Source organism: Ovis canadensis, chromosome 1 (genome assembly GCF_042477335.2).
Source record: "Ovis canadensis isolate MfBH-ARS-UI-01 breed Bighorn chromosome 1, ARS-UI_OviCan_v2, whole genome shotgun sequence".
NCBI lineage: Eukaryota > Metazoa > Chordata > Mammalia > Artiodactyla > Bovidae > Ovis > Ovis canadensis.
The window spans coordinates 277,364,163-277,382,692 of NC_091245.1; the positions used below are offsets into that span (position 1 = coordinate 277,364,163).

An 18,530-nucleotide genomic window follows, 5' to 3' on the forward strand; every position below is an offset into this window, starting at 1 on the left:
TTAGGGTATATGAGGTTTTCACAAAAATGAGTCGGGGTCCTTGGCTAAGAGGAGACTCTGCCTCCGGCGCGCTGCTGTAATCAACTGCGCTCCACTATCTGCATCGTCCTTCCGAGTGAGTCTGTTTCCCAGGAAACACACACACACACACACACACACACACACGCACACATATAGGGGCTTCCCTGGTGGTTCTGTGGTAAAGAATCTGCCTCAGTGGAGGAGGGCACGGCAGCCCACTCCAGTATTCTTGCCTGGAGGATCCCATGGACAGAGGAGCCTGGCGGGCTGCACTTCGTAGGGTCACAGTCGGATGTGACCGAAGCGACTGAGCAGCGGCCGCATATATATTTATCGATTCTTTTTCAGACTGTCTTTCCTTATAGGTTTGACGGAATGTTGAGTGGAGTTCCCGATGCTACACAATAGCTACCCAGTCCTTGTGTGTCTGTTTCATATATAGCACTCTATATATGTTAATTCCAAATTCCTAATTTATCTCCCTCCCATCCTTTCCCCTTTGGTAACCGGAAATTTGTTTTCTATGTGTTGGTCAATTTCTGTTTCATAAGTAAGTTCCTTTTTCCTTTTTTGGATTTTGAGATGTAAAGCTTAAGCCTTTCCTGGAAGGGCCTAGCAAAGGCAATAGGTTTGGAAGAATAGCAAGGCCTCCTGCCTTCCAAATAAGCTGGGACTGCCCAGGGTGGCAAGCTTGTGGGTGAGGAGAGAAGGAGGAGGCTTGATGGGCTAGGTGGGCCTCGTAGACCAGGCTGGTTCCCATTTCCTGCTGAGCCAAGACCTGGGGCAAGGGAGGGGGCAGACTCTGCATTAGGAAACCTGCCCTGGGGCAAGATCACGAGGCCCCTTGGCCTCACCATGGCCCTTTGGCCTCACCACGGCCCTTTGGCCTCACCATGGCCCGTTGGCCTCACCACAGCCTGGCTGGGCCTGGGAGCAGCCTGGGACCCTCTCTGTCTACAATGCGATGGGGATGTTCTGTATCTATCTAACACGGAAGCCACTAGCCACGTGTGGCTCTTGAGCCCTTGAAATGTGGCCAGTGTGACTGAGGAACTGAATTCCTGATTTTTAAAAGATTTTACTTAAATTTGTCAATCTCTTAACCTTTTCATTTTATGTTTTAGTATAGTCGATTAACAACGTTGTGTTAATTTCCGGTGGGGAGCAAAGTGATTCACTTATGCACCTACATGTATCTATTCTTTCTCAAAGTCTTTTCCTGCTTAGGTTGTCACATGATGTTGAGCAGAGTTCCCTGTGCTATCCAGTTGGTCCTTGTTGGTTATCCATTTTAAATATAGCAGTGTGTATATGTCAGTTCCAAACTCCCTGACTATCCTTTCCCCCATGCTTCCCCCCGACCCGTAACCATAAATTCTTTCTCTAAGTCTATAAACCTGTTTCTGTTTTTTAATTAAATTGTATCTTTTTAAAAGAAAATTCCACCTATCAGTGATATCATACAATATTTGCTCTCTCTGTCTGACTTCACTCAGTATGACAATCCCTAGGTCCATGCATGTTGCTGCAAATGACATGATTTCATCATTTTTGATGCCTGAGTAGTGTTCCATTGTGTATATGGACCACGTCTTTTTCATTCACCTGTCAGTGACGTGTAGGTTGCTTCCTTGTAGCGGCTATTGAAACAGTACTGCAGTGAATGTCGGGGTCCATGTGACCTTTGGAGTCACGTTTTTCTGCAGATACATGCCCAGGAGTGAGATTATAGGATCGTCTGGTAATTCTATTTTTAGCTTTTTTTTTTAAGGAACCTCCATAGCGGTTGTACCATTTGCATTCCCACCCAGTGTTGGAGGGCTTCCTTCTCTCCACCCCCTCTCCAGCATTTACTGTTTGCAGATTGTTCTGGTGGTGGCCATTCTGACCCACGTGCGCAGGAAGCAGGAAGAAATGGGAAATACGAGCAGGCCAATCACAAGTACCGAAGTTGAAACTGGGATTAAAAAAATCCCAGCAAAAGTCCAGGATCAAATGACTTCACAGGCAAATCCTAGGAAACATTTAGACAACAGTTAACACCCCTCCTTCTGAAGCTGTTCATTAACTTGCAGAGGAAGGAACACTCTCAAACCCATTCTATGAGGACACCATCACCCTGATACCAAAACCAGTATCAGGACAATATCCCTGATGAACACAGACACAAAAACCCTCAGGATCCTGGCAATCTGAGTCAAACAACACATTAAAAGGATCAACTCATTTGAATCGAAACGTGTGGTCACTGGCCACTGCACTGGGTAGAGCGGCCCCAGATGGGACAGAGGAGAAGGAGATTTAGGCAGCTCCACCGTCCCCTGGGGCCCCATATCCCCCATATGGGAAATGTGGGTGGTCCCTCTGTGCCCAAGAAGTTCCTGGAGGACGCTGACAGCTGAGCCCAGAGGAGCCCGTGGTCAGGAACGTGAGGCCCAGATGGGATAAATGTTTCTCCATAGAAACTAGTGTGGAAAGATGATGGCTGCGATGAGATGCCCATATTCACCAGCATCTTTAACCCCAGTGTGACCTCCCTTCCCTCCATGCGTCTTAGAAATAACCACAGAGAAAACAGGAGACCTACCTGAAGGAAATTAAGAGGCCTGGCCAGAGGAGGTCTCAATACAAAACTAAAGTGAAATATGAAGGCTATGAAGAGACGTATCTTGCACACTTCAGTTTGTAAGTATAGCTCAGATGGTCTGCCTGCAATGCGGGAGACCTGGGTTCGATCGCTGGGTCAGGAAGACCCCCTGGAGAAGGAAATGGCAACCCACTCCGTTACTCTTGCCTGGAAAATCCCATGGACACAGGAGCCTGGTAGTTGCAAAGACTCGGACACGACTGAGCGACTTCACTTTCTTTCTTTCTTTTCAGCTTGCAAACTGAATATGATTATAACAGATACATAGCTAGAGCCCTTTCTATATATCTATGTGCTACATAATTAATGACTATCTGCTCAACCAAATGGTAAGCTCCGTCAGAGCAAGCGCATGGGGAAAGGAATGTTTTCAACTATGAGTCAAAGGAAATAGGAGCTTCCGCGGTAGCTCAGCTGGTAAAGAATCTGCCTGCAATGCAGGAGACCCTGGTTCAATTCCTGGGTCAGGAAAATCCCCCTGGAGAAGGGATAGGCTACCCACTCCAATATTTTTGGGCTTCCCTGGTGACTCAAAAGTAAAGAACCCGCCTACCATGTGGCAGACCTAGATTTGATCCTTGGGTTGCGAAGATCCCCTGGAGGAGGGCATGGCAACCCACTCCAGTATTCTTGGCTGGAGAATCCCCATGGACAGAGGAGCCTGGTGAGCTACTGTCCATGGGGTTGCAAAGACTGAGTGATTGGGCACAGCACAGCAAAAGGAAATAGCACAGAAATGGGAAGAATGTGAAGAATCTGAGATTTGTGTCTTTCACATACGAGGTTCAGTAGTGGGCAGTTGCTGACGTTGGCTCAGTGACGTCAGGGATGGTGTCGCTGTTATCTTCCCTCATGGGTACCACTGTTGCAGTCATCATACTTGCATTCAAGGCAGAAAGAAAGGAAAGGTATGGCTCAAGCAGTATCAGTCCTGTCTCCCGTTATCGGGAAAGTCACAGCGTTTCTGGAAGTCTTCCAGCCAACGTTCCTTCATAGCTGATTGGCTAGACCTACCTCACGCCGCCTTGCTGCAGAGGAAGGCTGGGGCAGGAGACAGGGAGAGAACTGTCTCCTCAGAGACCAACAGGGGTTCATCAGGAGTGACTGGTTACCTTGCTGCCCTGAACAAAAGCTAGTGTGATGTCAGCAGGGAAGAAAGGAGTCACTAAAAGTGGAAGTGAACCAGGATACCAACTGGGCGTCTATGTCCAGCACTCAGCACTACGCACACCTTGAAAGTGAATTCAGTTCTAGAACGGGATTTAAGGTGGAAGTTGCATACAGTTAAAACCACCCGGGAGAAATATCAATAACCTCAGATAGTCAGATGACACCACCCTTATGGCAGAAAGTGAAGAGCAACTAAAGAGCCTCTTGATGAAAGTGAAAGAGGAGAGCGAAAAAGTTGGCTTAAAGCTCAACATTCAGAAAACGAAGATCATGGCATCCAGTCCCATCACTTCATGGCAGATAGATGGGGAGACAGTGGAAACAGAGGTTGACTTCATTTTTTGGAGCTCCAAAATCACTGCAGATGGTGATTGCAGCCATGAAATTAAAAGACACTTACTCTTTGGAAGAGAAGTTATGACCAACCTAGACAGCATATTCAAAAGCAGAGACATTACTTTGCCAACAAAGGCCTGTCTAGTCAAGGTTATGGTTTTTCCAGTGGACGTGTATGGATGTGAGAGTTGGACTATGAAGAAAGATGAGTGCCGAAGAATTGATGCGTTTGAACTGTGGTGTTGGAGAAGACTCTTGAGAGTCCCTTGAACTGCAAGGAGATCCAACCAGTCCAGCCTAAAGGAGATCAGTCCTGGGTGATTGGAAGGACTGATGCTGAAGCTGAAACTCCAATACTTTGGCTACCTGATGCGAAGGGCTGACTCATTTGAAAAGACCCTGATGCTGGGAGGGATTGGAGGCAGGAGGAGAATGGGATAACAGATGATGAGATGGCTGGATGGCATTACCGACTCAATGGACATGGGTTTGGGTGGACTCTGGGAGATGGTGATGGACAGGGAGGCCTGGTGTGCTGCGGTTCATGGGATCGCAAAGAGTCAGACACGACTGAGCGGCTGAACTGAAAACCATCCTGGAGCACGTCTTTGCGAGTCTGCTGTGTTGGAGGCCAACATGCCATCTCTTTAGAAGCCCACACTGTCATTTTTACCCCAACATTGGAAAAGATCACTGTTACAGCAGATGAGCTAATTGTTTGGACTGGGGATTTGAAGAGTTGGATCTTTGAATAATAGATCACATTTAGTACAGCAAGGTACTTTTACTGTGAGAGGCACAGGGAACCCCTCATCCCAAGCTCATTAAATAAACTGATGGGTAGAAACATCCTCACTGTTTAAACAGTCACCCACACTCTATAAAGGCTACGGTGTAGAGAAGTAGTCAGGAGCCTGACCTCTGCAGCCAGACTGCCGGGGTTGGAAGGCCTGCTCCATCATTGACTGGTTGCTACTGTGACCTTGGGCAAATTATTTACTCTCTATCTGGCTCAGTTTCCCAGCTATGAAATGGGGATAATAGTGGCAACAACCTTGAAGAGGTGGTGGTGAGACTTCAGTGAATTAATACAGGTAAAGCCTGTGAGTGGTCAGCCCAGGAAAAGTGCGGTAGAAGAGTTAGCTCTTATGATTGTTGTTACTCCGTAGCTTTAGCTACGGAGCATTTAACTCCTGTTAAATGCATGTAGGAGCTACTCCCAGGCAAAAGACGTTCAATGTGTATTTGTTGAATTGATAGATAAATTCTAATATTTAGAATATTTATACATCAGATGAAATATTCAAACAGCAGTCATCCCTAACACTGTCACCTTAGGACATTTGGTACTTTTGAACCTTAATCACCTTGTCTTAGGTGGAGAAATTCAGAGAAACACCCCAGTGGGAGGAAGAGCTTCCTGCGACGAAAGCAGAAGTGTTAGTTGCTCAGTCCCGTCCGACTCTTTGCAACCCCATGGACTATAGCCCAACAGGCTTCTCTGTCCATGGAATTCTCTAGGCAAAAATATTGGAGTGGGTTGCCATTCCCTTCTCCAGAGGATCTTCCCCACCCAGAGATCAAACCCAGGTCTCCTGAATGACAGGCTGATTCTTCACTGTCTGACTCACCAGGGAAGCCCTTCCTGTGATGGGAGGTACTGAAAAGAAAACTGAATCCAATCCTTGGTCACGCAAATATTCATCCCAGGGTGGTCTGAGTGAGGATTCAGGGATCTGAATCATTCAACCCCTTCATGCCTTCACCAAATGAGAGCTGGACTAAGTGTTTTGCAGTGGGTCCTTGCAATGTTAATTCCTGTCCTTAAATAAACTTGGGAAATCTAAGGTCAAGTTAAATAGATTCCTGCTGTCTTTTTTCTCCTTGTGGCATTTCTCAGAACCTTTGAAGCTCATTTGTGTTGCAATTCGGAAGGAATATGTAGAATATGTAGTATTTTCCAGCATTTCTCAGAAATTTTGGAGCTCATTTGTGTTGTAATTCTTCAGGAATATGTAGAAAGACATATTTTCCAAGTTGCTTGAGGACAGAGTCTCTTTTTTTCCCTTGTTGGGGGGCATCTGCATATTGGGGGGCATATTGCTCTATAAACGCTGGATGCCTCTGAGGTTCTTCCCACCCATATCTCATGAAAGTCAGAGGTTGCTTTTAACTATGTAATTATATATATATTAAACTATATAACTGAATCTCTGACTTGTGATTGGTAATGTACCACGCGTTCAGGGAAACACACTCACTCAGAAGGACGATGCAGATGGTGGAGTACCGTTTATTACACCAGTGGGCCCAGGGCAGACTCTCCTCTTAGCCAAGGACCCCAACCAGTTTTTGTGAAAACCTTATATACCCTAAATGTGCATGCCCAAACCCACCTCCCCAAATTCCTTGAAACTAGTCTGGACGAGGTAAAAGAGAGATACGATCAAAGTTAACCCATGATTCATGTGTCATAAGCCTAGACAGTAAAACAGTGGACATTTATCAATAGGCCTGTGGTCATATCCCGATAAACATAACAGAATTTACCACTTTGTTCTGTTACAGAGATAATTACCACTTTTAGGTGACAGAGAGTCCAAGTCCGAGTCCTGAGGTTTTTTATCGGGGGTCTGGTTTTTCCATCGGTATGCCGCTTCTACAGACACTGGGCGCAAAGTTCAGAGTCCGTCGGGAGGGTGACCACGTGTGTAGCCCAACGTTCGCAGCCTGACCTAAGACGGAGTCCAGCTCTGTCTGTTTCCTCCTTCAGTAAATGTCCACAACAGGCTGGGTTCTCACCTTGGCCTGTAGTTGGAATCACCTGGGGAGATTTAAAAAGTCCTGCGCCTCAGGCTACATCCTGGGGATTCTAATCTAGTTGATCTGGATGCCACTTGGGCATTACGTTCAGCTGCTAAAACTCCCCAAGTGATTCTAGTGTGCAGCCGTGGTTGAGCACCGCTGGGCTAGAAGTTTCCCCAGCTGGGATAGGTGATAGCCATGGTTAGAAATGCAGAGGCCCATAGAGTTCAGACGGGAAAAGAAGAACTAAAGAAAGAGATGCGGTGAGGATGATGATTAAGACCCTGGAGAGCCTGGGGGAAAGTCGTGTGAGAGCAGAGACGCCTGAAAGGTGATGGAGGATCGTGTGACCGTCGTGGGTGGGAGCTACGTACATATGTGTCCCTAGGACTGCCACCAGGGGTGCTCACACACCCCTAAAGACCATGCACAAACACAGATAAAAATCTCAGAAACCAAAGCAAGTAGCTTGGCTTGAATTGATGAGAGCACAGACCACGTTAGCCAGAATATCACCAACTTCAAGATCAAGGTCACACTCAGGAGACTTCCCCTAGGTAGAACTCCAAGTCTTAAAAAAAGCAGTCTTTCGACTGCAGACGAAGTGACCATTTCATGAGAGGTCCTGTTTGCAGTTTCTGTCCGTTGAAGCCAGTGAGCCCCGAGTTTCCTCCCACTGCAGTGAGATGTGTGGGCCAGGAAACCCTTCCATGATTTTTGGAGGTGCTGCCTGCTGGCTTCCACTGGACCCAGAGGGAAGGAGGGGGAAGCCAGGGGCGAGGGGGCTAGGGATGCTCTTGAGGGATGGCGCAGCTATGCGACGAGCCAAGCAGGAGGTAACCGACCACCCGAACTTGCAGCCACAGAACAAGGGTAGGTCAGCCCTGCCAAGACTCGCTTTGCTGAGAGTGGGTGCATCTGGTGGGGACGTCACAGCCCCACGTGCTTCCAAGCCAAGGTGGACAAGCCAAGCAGCTGTGCCAGCTGCCCTACACAGACCCCTCCGGCAAGTATGGCAGACATCACTAATCAATCACAGCGCGACTTCACCATGAGCTTGGGCACAGCCTCAGGGCTCTTCACAACACTGTGAAGGGCACTGCCCAACAGCTGCCACCAGGTAATCAGGGGCAGCACTCGGTTCTCACCCCAGGCCTGGGCTTTGCTCTGCTCGGAGCGATAGGGGCGGCAGCACTGTGCCGGCGACAAGGTCCTGCTTATCCATCACTCTGACGTTTGAAAAGACTGAAAAGGCAGAAGTCTGTGCCTAGCACTGTGGTGAGGCACTGGGGATACAACGCGAATGAAACAGTCATGGCCCCTACACGGTTAAAAAATAAATCCCAACATACAAATCCACATTCCTAGTCATGGCCCCTACACGGTGAAAAAATAAATCCCAACATACAAATCCACATTCCTAGTCATGGCCCCTACACGGTGAAAAAATAAATCCCAACATACAAATCCACATTCCTAGTCATGGCCCCTACACGGTAAAAAAATAAATCCCAACATACAAATCCACATTCCTAGTCATGGCCCCTACACGGTGAAAAAATAAATCCCAACATACAAATCCACATTCCTAGTGAACGCTGCTGAAGGTTTGGGAGGCTGACAATTAGCGCACTGCCCTTCATCACTACCCTCCTTCTCCCCCTGGTTTAGAAACTTTAGCAGGCACAGAAGGAAAGGTAGATAAAAATATCTTCATTGCTGAGAAGCTACGACAGAAGCATGGATGGCCAGCTGGGCTTGTTTACGCCCTGAATCGCACTTATCACCCCTCGTCCCAAAGCCTCAGGCCACGAGGGCTAAGCCTGTCCCGTCAGGCCGGCCTACCTTGCTGGGGTAGAGGTCTAGACCAGCCACCTCTGCAGGTGGAGGGACTAGCCAACCAGGTCTTCCTTCTCCAGAACCCACCAGTCAGAGGAGTTGCTGCTCCCTGGGCAGAGACGGGGTCGGAGGTTGAGAGTGTGCCCTTAATAGAGGTCCCCTTACTTGGAAACCTGAGCCAGGTGGAATAATTGATTCCCCCCTGCCTCACATGCAGACAAGGGCTACCACAGGAAAAGTAAGGGAATCAATGAGTATAGGAGGATTACTCAGTTAGAATCTGGGTACTAGGAAGGCTCCTGTGAGTGGGACACTGAAAACGAGCCCTCAAGCAGTTTGGATCCAGAACCCAAAATATTTACCTTCAGAGAACAGATCCTGCAGGGCTTAATGTTAAGGAGCTGGGTTTTCTCTTAAGAGTAAACACACATATTGGACAGTTTAGGCAGGAGCTTGACAGATCAGTTCAGCATTTTCAAAGCTTATTCCGCCAGCCATGAGAAGCGGAGGCAGCTGAGAGACAGGGCGGACAGAACCAGTACATAGAAATACAGGAGGCCCAGTTGAGTCTGAAATTCAAATTAGCAACGAATAAGTATGTACCAAATATCATATGGGACATGAGTGAGTGAGTGAGTGGGTCGTGTCCGACCCTTTGTGACCCCATGGACCATACTGTCCATGGAGTTCTCCAGGCCAGGAAACTGGAGTGGGTAGCCTTTCCCTTCTCCAGGGGATCTTCCCAACCCAGGGATGGGACCCAGGTCTCCCGCATTGCAGGCGGATTCTTTACTGTCTGAGCCAGTACGGAAACCCAAGTATACTGGAATGGGTAGCCTGTCCCTTCTCCAGCAGATTTACTTCTACTTAAAAAAAAAAAAAATGTTGTTTATCTGAAATCAGTGCTTATCTGTTGGCCCACATTTAACTGAGCATTGAGTATGTTATAGTGATGGGGTGGATACCCATCCTGTTGTGGATGTGGACTCCTGGTGATGGGTTGATGCAGTGAATGAGGGCTATGGTCTGGGGTCAAAGCTGACTTGGTGCCAGTACAGTCGATGTCTCGGAGTGGGAATAACGATGGCTTTGACATTCCAGTCTGCTGGTCACGTAAAGCTGCGCTCCTTCTGTAGCCACGCTTGTTAGAATATTTACCTCTTTTTAAACTGATTTCAGTATGATCTCGTATGGGAGCTGAGGCACAGGGAAAGGCCCCTGAGCACTGCCAAATGAAAGTGACATAGACGCTGTTCAGCCCAACCATCATGGGGCCTGGATAGCACAGCACATCTCTCCTACTGCTAAGGAAATGATAAGAAAAGCCTCAAAACTCAGAGGACAATGGAATTAGTCTGCAGACAAGAGCATTACTGTGTTCTGGTCTTCTGACTGTGACTCTGGGCAAGTCCCTTAATGATTCCTTTACTATGTAAGTTGTGATGTAAATATAGCTTGTCTTATACGTGGCTGTCATGAATGTTGTGTGAATTACAAATATGAACAATATTTGGATAATATTCAGATTCTGTTATGGACAGAAGGTTTGCGTCCTATGAAAATTTGTATGTTGAAGCCTTAACCCCCAGTGTGATGGTATTTGCAGAGGAGGCCTTTGAGAACTAATTAGGGTTAGATGAAGTCATGAGGATGGGGCCCCATGATGAGATTGGCGGCCTCAGAAGCAGAGGACGCTGACGCTGTGTCTCTGTCTGTCTCCCTTCACACGTGCAAGCTGGAAAGGCTGTGTGAGGACTCCTTGGGCGGCTTGCCAGCCAGGAAGCATCTCACCAGGGCCCGACGCTGCTGCCCCCCAACCTCTGCTGGCCTTCCAGCCTGCAGAACTGTGAGAAACACATTTCTGTTGTGTAAGTCACCCAGTCTATGTCACCTACATCTTTCCGTGCTGATTAAAACAGGTACTATTAATTTTACAAAAGTAATTCGGTATCAGTGAGCAAGAAATTAGCCGCGAAGCAAAATCTCCTGCTATTTTCAGCCTGCCGGTGGACGTGCTAACTCTGTCTGCCAGGGTGCCTCTCCCCTGCGGTCTCGGGTCTCGGGTTTCAGGGTGAAATATATGTGTGTATTTCTTGCCTTCTCCTTTTCCCAAACACACACATTAAGGGCCGCTTTGAAAAAGAGACGTCACAAAGGGCACAAGTGTGTGAGGAAGGGGAGAGGGAGCTTGGTTGCTAGGAAACCAGGGAACCAGTTTAGTTCAACAGCCGCTGGGCGTTTAGGGGCTGTGTGAATCGTGCTGACTGTGCATGTGAGCATACAGGGCCGGGAGGGGGCACTTCTCTTTTAGCACAAACTAGAAGAGGGGCGTGCTTCCCAGGTGGCCCTAGTGGTGAAGAGCCCTCCTGCCAGGGTAGGAGATGTAAGAGACATGGATTTGATCCCTGGGTCGGGAAGATCCCCTGGAGGAGGGCATGGCGACCCACTCCAGTATCTTGCCTGGAGAATCTCCAAGGCCAGAGGAGCCTGGTGGGCTACAGTCTGTGGGGTCACAAAGAGTCGGACATGACTGAGCGACTTAGCACGCATGCACCCGGAAAACTGGGGCATCCGGCGCTCCCATCAGAAACCAGGTATGAAAACATGCTGGACAATGTAAGGCTTCCCGTGACTAGAGACAGAAATCCAGTTCCAATAACGGGAATTCATTAGATAACTGGGAGGTCCAGGGGTGGATCTTGCTTCAGGCAGGGCTGGACCCGGTCACTGGAGTGATGTCATTAGCCCACTCTCTCTACCTCTCTGTGCAGTGGGCTCGTTCTCATTCGGTTTTTCTGTCCCTAAGGGGGCTCTCTGCTGGTGGTAGGGAAGGGGCAGTCTGGTTTCGGGGAAGTCCAGGTTCCTCTGTTTCAGGGAGCTACCTTCAGCAGAGAGAGATCTTCTCTTTTCCATGATCCATGTGTGAAATCCCACGCAAGGAATCCAGTTAGCTCTGCTTCAATCAGAGGTTCTCCCACTTGACTGATGCCTATGGACAGAGGAGCAGAGTATTCTGCTTTGCAGCCCCTCCTGCGCCATACAGAACAGAGACAGGCAGTTCTCCCAGAGAAATATGGGAATGTGACAAGAAGCTGCGGAAACGGAAGGCGGCAGATCAAGCTGATACCCACCACATTACTTGAAAAGACATCCACAAGTTTGCTGTGACTTTTATCTGGTTGGGAACTTCGGGAGGGAGGTCCCAGAGGGAGGGGATGTATGTACACATACAGCTGATTCACTTCATTGCACAGTAGACGCTAACACAGCGTCGTAAAGCAACTATACTCCCATTATAAAAAGAGACACTCAAGCAGCCATGCAGAGGTCCTCGTGGTGAGCCACAGGCCTCCTACCAACAACCAGCAACATCTTACCACGTGTATAAATCAGCAGCCTTAGAAATAAAACCTCAGCCCCGCTCAGACCTTCAGGCGACTGGACTCTGGCTGACGTCCTGATAGCACTCCTGTGAGAAATCCTGAACCAGAATCCTTAAGCCACTTCCAAACTCCTAAAACTAGGAGGTGATAACTTGTTTGAAGCTACTAAATTTTGGTGTGATTTGTTACGTAGAAATGAACACAATAGTAAAAGTGGAAGTCACTCAGTTGTGTACAACTCTTTACGACCTCATGGACTATACAGTCCATGGAATTCTCCAGGCCAGAACACTGGAGTGGGTAGCCTTTCCCTTCTCCAGGGAATCTTCCCAACCCAGGGATCAAACCCAGGTCTCCCGCCTTGCAGGCGGATTCTTTCCCAGCTGAGCCACAAGGGAAGCCCTATAAACACAATACTACAAGATTGAAAAAAAAAAGGTACAGAGACTGAGAAGTGGTGAACTATGATATTCATACAGCATAATACTAAATGGGCTTCCCAGGTGGTGCTAGTGGTAAGGGACCCACCTGCCAGCGCAGCAGAGGTAAGAGACATGGGTCCCGTCCCCGCGTGGGGAAGATCCCTAGGGGGAGGTCATCGCAACCCGCTCCAGCATTCTTGCCTGGGAAATCCCACGGACAGAGGAGCCTGGTGGGCTACAGTCCGTGGGGTCGCAAAGAGCTGAACAGGACTGAAGCAACTTAGCACACGCATGCATCCACACACACACACACACACACACCAAGTAACCAGAAAAAGGAGGTACAGTTACATTCACTGCCTTAAGAATGTGGCTTTGAGCTACGTTAAGAGGAAAAGCAGGTTGTAAAGCAGTTGTGACTGTAAATCTTATCATTGTAACAGCATGTAAAATGTAGCATTTTTATAAAAAATGAATATTTAGGGAAATAACCCTATTGGCATCTGCCCCGAATTGGTACCAGTGGCTCCCTTAAGGGCAGTTGCTACTGAATTCTTTTTTGTTATCAACTCTGAAAGTATGACATTTACATGAACATGTATTATTTGTATATTAAAACAAGATGAAATAAAAAATAAATATGGACACTTAAAAATGAATAGCTTTGTTGAGATATAACCCACATATCATAAATGTATCCTTTTGAAGTATACAATTCAGTGTGTTTTTAGTGTATTCAGAGTTGTACAAATATCACCACTATCTAATTTCAGCACAATTTTATCACCTCAGAAAGAAACTCTCCAGCTGACGGCAGTCAGTACCCATTCTCCCTTCCCCCGCAGCATGTGGAAGACACTAACTCACTTCCTGTCCCTATATGTTGCCTATTCTGGGTTATTTCCCACAAATGGGATCAATAATGCATGGCCTTTTCTGTCTGACTTCTTTCATTAGAATACTGTTTCCGAGGTTCGCCCACGTGGTGGCATGGATCAGTATTTCTTTCTTTATTGCTGATTACCATTCAATTATGTGAACGAACCACACTACTTTTTCCCCACTCATCAGCTGGTGGTTATTTGGATTCATTCTATTTTTGGCTACCAAGCGTAACGCTGCTATGAACGTTTGTGCACAGGTGTTTGTGTAGACATGTTTTCAGTGCTCTTGGGTATGTTCCCTGGAGTGGAGTGACTGGGTCATATGGTAATTCAGTGTTTCACTTTCTGAGGAACCGCAAAAGAGTTTCTCAAAAGCAGCTATGCCGTTTTGCTTTCCCACCAGCAATGTAATTTCTAATAATTTCTCCTCAGCCTTGTCAACTCTTATTTTCCATCTTTTAAAATTTTAGTCATCTTCAGGGGACTACAGTGATATTTAGTTGTGGCTCTGATTTGTATTTCTCTAATGATTAATGATGTTGAACATCTTTTTGTGAAATGTTTGCCAATTTTAATATCTTCTTTGGAGGAATGTTCCTCAAAATCCTTTGCCCATTAAAAAATGGTTTATTCATCTCTTTACTGTTGAGCCGCAAGAGTTCTCGGTATATTCTGTATGCAGATGCAGTACTGGCTCTTTTCTGTGGGTTTTCTGTTCATTTTCTTGATGGTATCCTTTGTTTTTCCTTTTTTCACTTGTATTTTTGATGTCATATCTAAGAAACCACTGCTTAAAGCAAGGCCATGAATGTTGGCATCTATGTATTATTCTAAGAGTTTTAATGAGATGAAATGATATCTCATGGTTTTGATTTGCATTTCCTTAATGACTAATAATGTTGAGCATTTATTCATGTTTTTATTAGCCATTTGTATATCTTCTTCAAAGAAATGTCTATTCAAGTTCTTTGCCATTTTAAAGTTGGGTTGTTTCTCTATTTGTTGGTGAGTTATAAAAGTTATTCATGTATTTTGGATATTAAGTCATTATCAGATATGTAATTTGCAAATATTTCCTCTCATTCTATGGGTTGTCTTTTAAGCACACTCCTGATAGTACCCTTTGACACACATTAGAAGATTTTAATTTTTGTGAAATCCAGTTTTCTATTTTTCCTTCTTTTTCTTATGCTCTTGGTATCATATCTAAAAAACCAATGTCGAAACTAAGATCATAGCGATGTATTCTTATATTTCTTCTAAGGGTTTTATAATTTTGAGTGCTTATATTTAGCTCTTTTATCTACTTTGAGTTAAATTTTATATATAATATGAGGTAAGGATCCAGCTTCTTTTTTTTGCATGTGGAAATCCAGCTGTCCCATTTGTTGAAGGATATTAAGTATTCTCTTGAAAACATGGTTCTGGTGGTTGCTTAATATTCCATAATGTATTACTGTTTGGTCACTGATTCCTTCTTTGCCTTGTGATGTTCTAGATATACCTATAATTTGCTCCTTGCCCACAGCTTTCTTTAGAAAATCTATCCAGCTCATTTTATTGTGGCTGTTGGTTCAGTTGCCAAGTCATGGTGAACTCTTCGTGACCCCATGGACTGCAGCATACCAGGCTTCCCTGTTCTTCACTATTTCTTGGAGTTTGCTCAGATGTAATGTCCACTGAGTCAGTGATGTTATATAACCATCTCATCCTCTGTTATCCACTTCTCCTCCTGCCCTCGGTTTTCCCAGCGTCGGGGTCTTTTTCCAGTGAGTTGGCTCTTCGCATCAGGTGGCCAAAGTATTGGAGCTTCAGCATCAATCCTTTCAATGAATGAATATTCAGAGTTGATTTCCTTTAGGACTGACTGGTTTGATCTCCTTGCAGTCCAAGAGTCAAGAGTCTTCTCCAAAACCAGAGTTTAAAGGCATCAGTACTTCTGTGCTCAGCCTTCTTTATGGTCCAACTCTCACATCCACACATGACTACTGGAAAAACCATAGCTTTGACTCTACAGACCTTTGCTGGCAAAGTGATGTCTTTGCTTTTTTATATGAGGTCTAGGATTGTCATACCTTTCCTTCCAAGGAGCAAGTGTCTTAATTGCAGTCGCCATCTGCGGTGATTTTGGAACCAAGAAGAGAAAATCTGTCACTGCTTCCACTTTTTCCCCACCTATTTGTCATGAAGTGATGGGACCAAATGCCATGATCTTAATTACTTGAATGCTGAGTTTAAGCCAGATTTTTCACTCTTCTCTTTCACCCTCATCAAAAGGCTCTTGAATTCCTCTTTGCTTCCTGCCATTAGAGTGGTATCAGCTCATAGCCACAGAAAAAGCAACCCCTCGAGATCTCATAATCATTGCCTTTGGACATGACTGATTGGACCACAGGCAGACAGTCAAAGCTGATCCTATCAGACCTTTCTTTTAGGAATGTAACATTGGAGATATTAAAACTATGCCATTCAAATTTGTGGAAATGAGTTTAAAGGTAATGTGAATGCTAGGGATTGAGGTTATAATGATGAAGTGTGTATGAAGGGGACAGAAGTGGGCTATAAAAACAGTGAGGAATTGTATAGGCACATTTAAAACTGAGACTTTGAGAGAACTGGAGAGATTTGTGGTTGGGTAACTAGTTTTATGAAGCCCATAAGATTCTCCCCTTCCTTTCAGTTCAGTTCAGTCACTTAGTCATGCCTGACTCTTTGTGACCCCATGGACAGCAGCACGCCAGGCCTCGCTGTCCATCACCAACTCCCGGAGCTTGCTCAAACTCATGTCCATTGAGTCGGTGATGCCATCCAACCATCTCATCCTCTGCCATCCCCTTCTCCTCCTGCCTTCAATCTCTCCCAGCATCAGGGTCTTTTCCAATGAGTCAGTTATTCCCATCAGGTGGCCAAAGTATTGGAGCTTCAGCTTCAGCATCAGTCCTTCCAATGAATATTCAGGACTGATCTCCTCTAGGATGGGCTGGTTGGATCTCCTTGCTGTCCAAGAGGACTCAAGGGGCTCTCCTTCCCTTACTCCCTTCCTCTACTTCCTTCTTCCTTTACTTCCTTCTTTTCTGGAATAAATTTGAGTGGATGTCTGTTCTTTTGCAAACAAACTTTCCCTCAGACAGGCCTTGTATTGGTTAGGAATCTTGGTTTGCAAGAGATAAAACACTCAACTGGGTTAAGCCAATAAAGGGCTTCTATTGGTTCCTATACCCAGAAAGCCTACTATGTAGTCTGATCCTGGGATTCAAAAATGTCATCTCGAACTGGTTCTCTCTCTCTTTCAGGCCTACCTTGTGGAGTGTTCATTTAATTCCCAACCTCTTAGGAACTCTTACCTCCGATCATCCCTGACTGCCAACAGTCCCAAAAGGAAGAAAGCACACTTTCCTGTCGCTCCTGCGCAAGCCTGGGATCCACAGATGGTGCCCACGGTGTGTGCGTCATGCCCATCCCACGACCAGCCCCTGGGGGATCCACTGCTGGGCCTGAGAACATCCCGTCCTGGCATGGGCGAGCCGCGCTGGAGCCGCACTGACTGCAAATGAGGAGGAGGGTTTCATAAAGGAAACTCTGCATTCTTTTATGAGATGAAACTGGGAATGGCTTCCGAGTAGCCAAAGTGGAAACCAGAAGACCACCTCAGGCACTCAAATGAGTTCTAATGCTTCTTCATGCACTTCCTTGTACACAAATATTTGTTGATATCTCAGTATTTCCTAAGATACGGTTTCATTTCTGTTGCCGCATGACAAACCACCTCAAAGCTCAACGGCTTGGAGAAGCAACAGTGATCAATCTTGCACTATTCCATGGATCGGCTGGGCGCAGCTGGGACGTTCCGTTCCACGTGCGGCAGCTTCAGCTGCACGCTGTAGCCGCATTTGTGGCTGCGTATTCAGCTGAGAGCCTGACTGAGGCAGTCTCATCAGAGGCAGTCTCTCCATGAATTAGGAATTTGGGGATTAACATGTCCACACTACCATGCGTAGAACAGATGGCCAACAAGGGCCTGCCCCTGTAGCAAGGACTGTACTAAATATCGCCAGAACAGCACGAGAGCTCCAGAAAAACATCCATTTCTGCTTTATCGACTATGCCAAAGCCTTTGACTGTGTGGATCACAATAAACTGTGTGGGAAATTCTCAAAGAGATGGGAATTCCAGACCGCCTGACCTGCCTCTTGAGAAACCTGTATGCAGGTTAGGAAGCAACAGTTAGAACTGGACATGGAACAACAGACTGGTTTCAAATAGGAAAAGGAGTGCGTCAAGGCTGCATATTGTCACCCTGCTTGTAACTTCTATGCAGAGTACATCATGAGAAACACTGGGCTGGAAGAAGCACAAGCTGGAATCAAGATTGTCAGGAGAAATCTCAATAACCTCAGATATGCAGATGACACCACCCTTATGGCAGAAAGTGAGGAGGAACTAAAAAGCCTCTTGATGAAAGTGAGAGAGAAGAGTGAAAAAGTTGGCTTAAAGCTCAACATTCAGAAAACTAAAATAATGGCATCTGATCCCATCACTTCATGGGAGATAGATGGGGAAACAGTGGAAATAGTGTCAGACTTAATTTTTTGGGCTCCAAAATCACTGCAGATGGTGATTGCAGCCATGAAATTAAAAGATGCTTACTCTTTGGAAGGAAAGTTATGACCAACCTAGATAGCATATTAAAAAGCAGAGATATTACTTTACCAACAAAGGTCCGTCTAATCAAGGCTATGGTTTTTCCAGTGGTCGTTATGGATGTGAGAGTTGGACTGTGAAGAAAGCTGGGCACCGAAGAATTGATGCTTTTGAACTGTGGTGTGGGAGAAGACTCTTGAGAGTCCCTTGGACTACAAGGAGATCCAACTAACCCATCCTAAAGGAGATTAGTCCTGGGTGTTCATTTGAAGGACTGATGCTGAAGCTGAAACTCCAATACTTTGGCCACCTCATGCGAAGAGTTGACTCCTTGGAAAAGACCCTGATGCTGGGAGGGATTAGGGGCAGAAGGAGAAGGGGA

At 46.2% G+C, this 18,530-nt stretch overlaps 1 long non-coding RNA gene across 1 annotated transcript; it reads left to right on the forward strand.

Annotated features, from left to right (window-relative positions):
• Positions 1 to 11,149: 11,149 nt before the first annotated feature.
• LOC138431632 (uncharacterized) lies at positions 11,150 to 17,210 on the forward strand. The gene is made up of 2 exons (XR_011253831.1): positions 11,150 to 11,412; positions 16,801 to 17,210. It is a non-coding gene; the product is annotated as an uncharacterized lncRNA (long non-coding RNA).
• Positions 17,211 to 18,530: the final 1,320 nt, after the last annotated feature.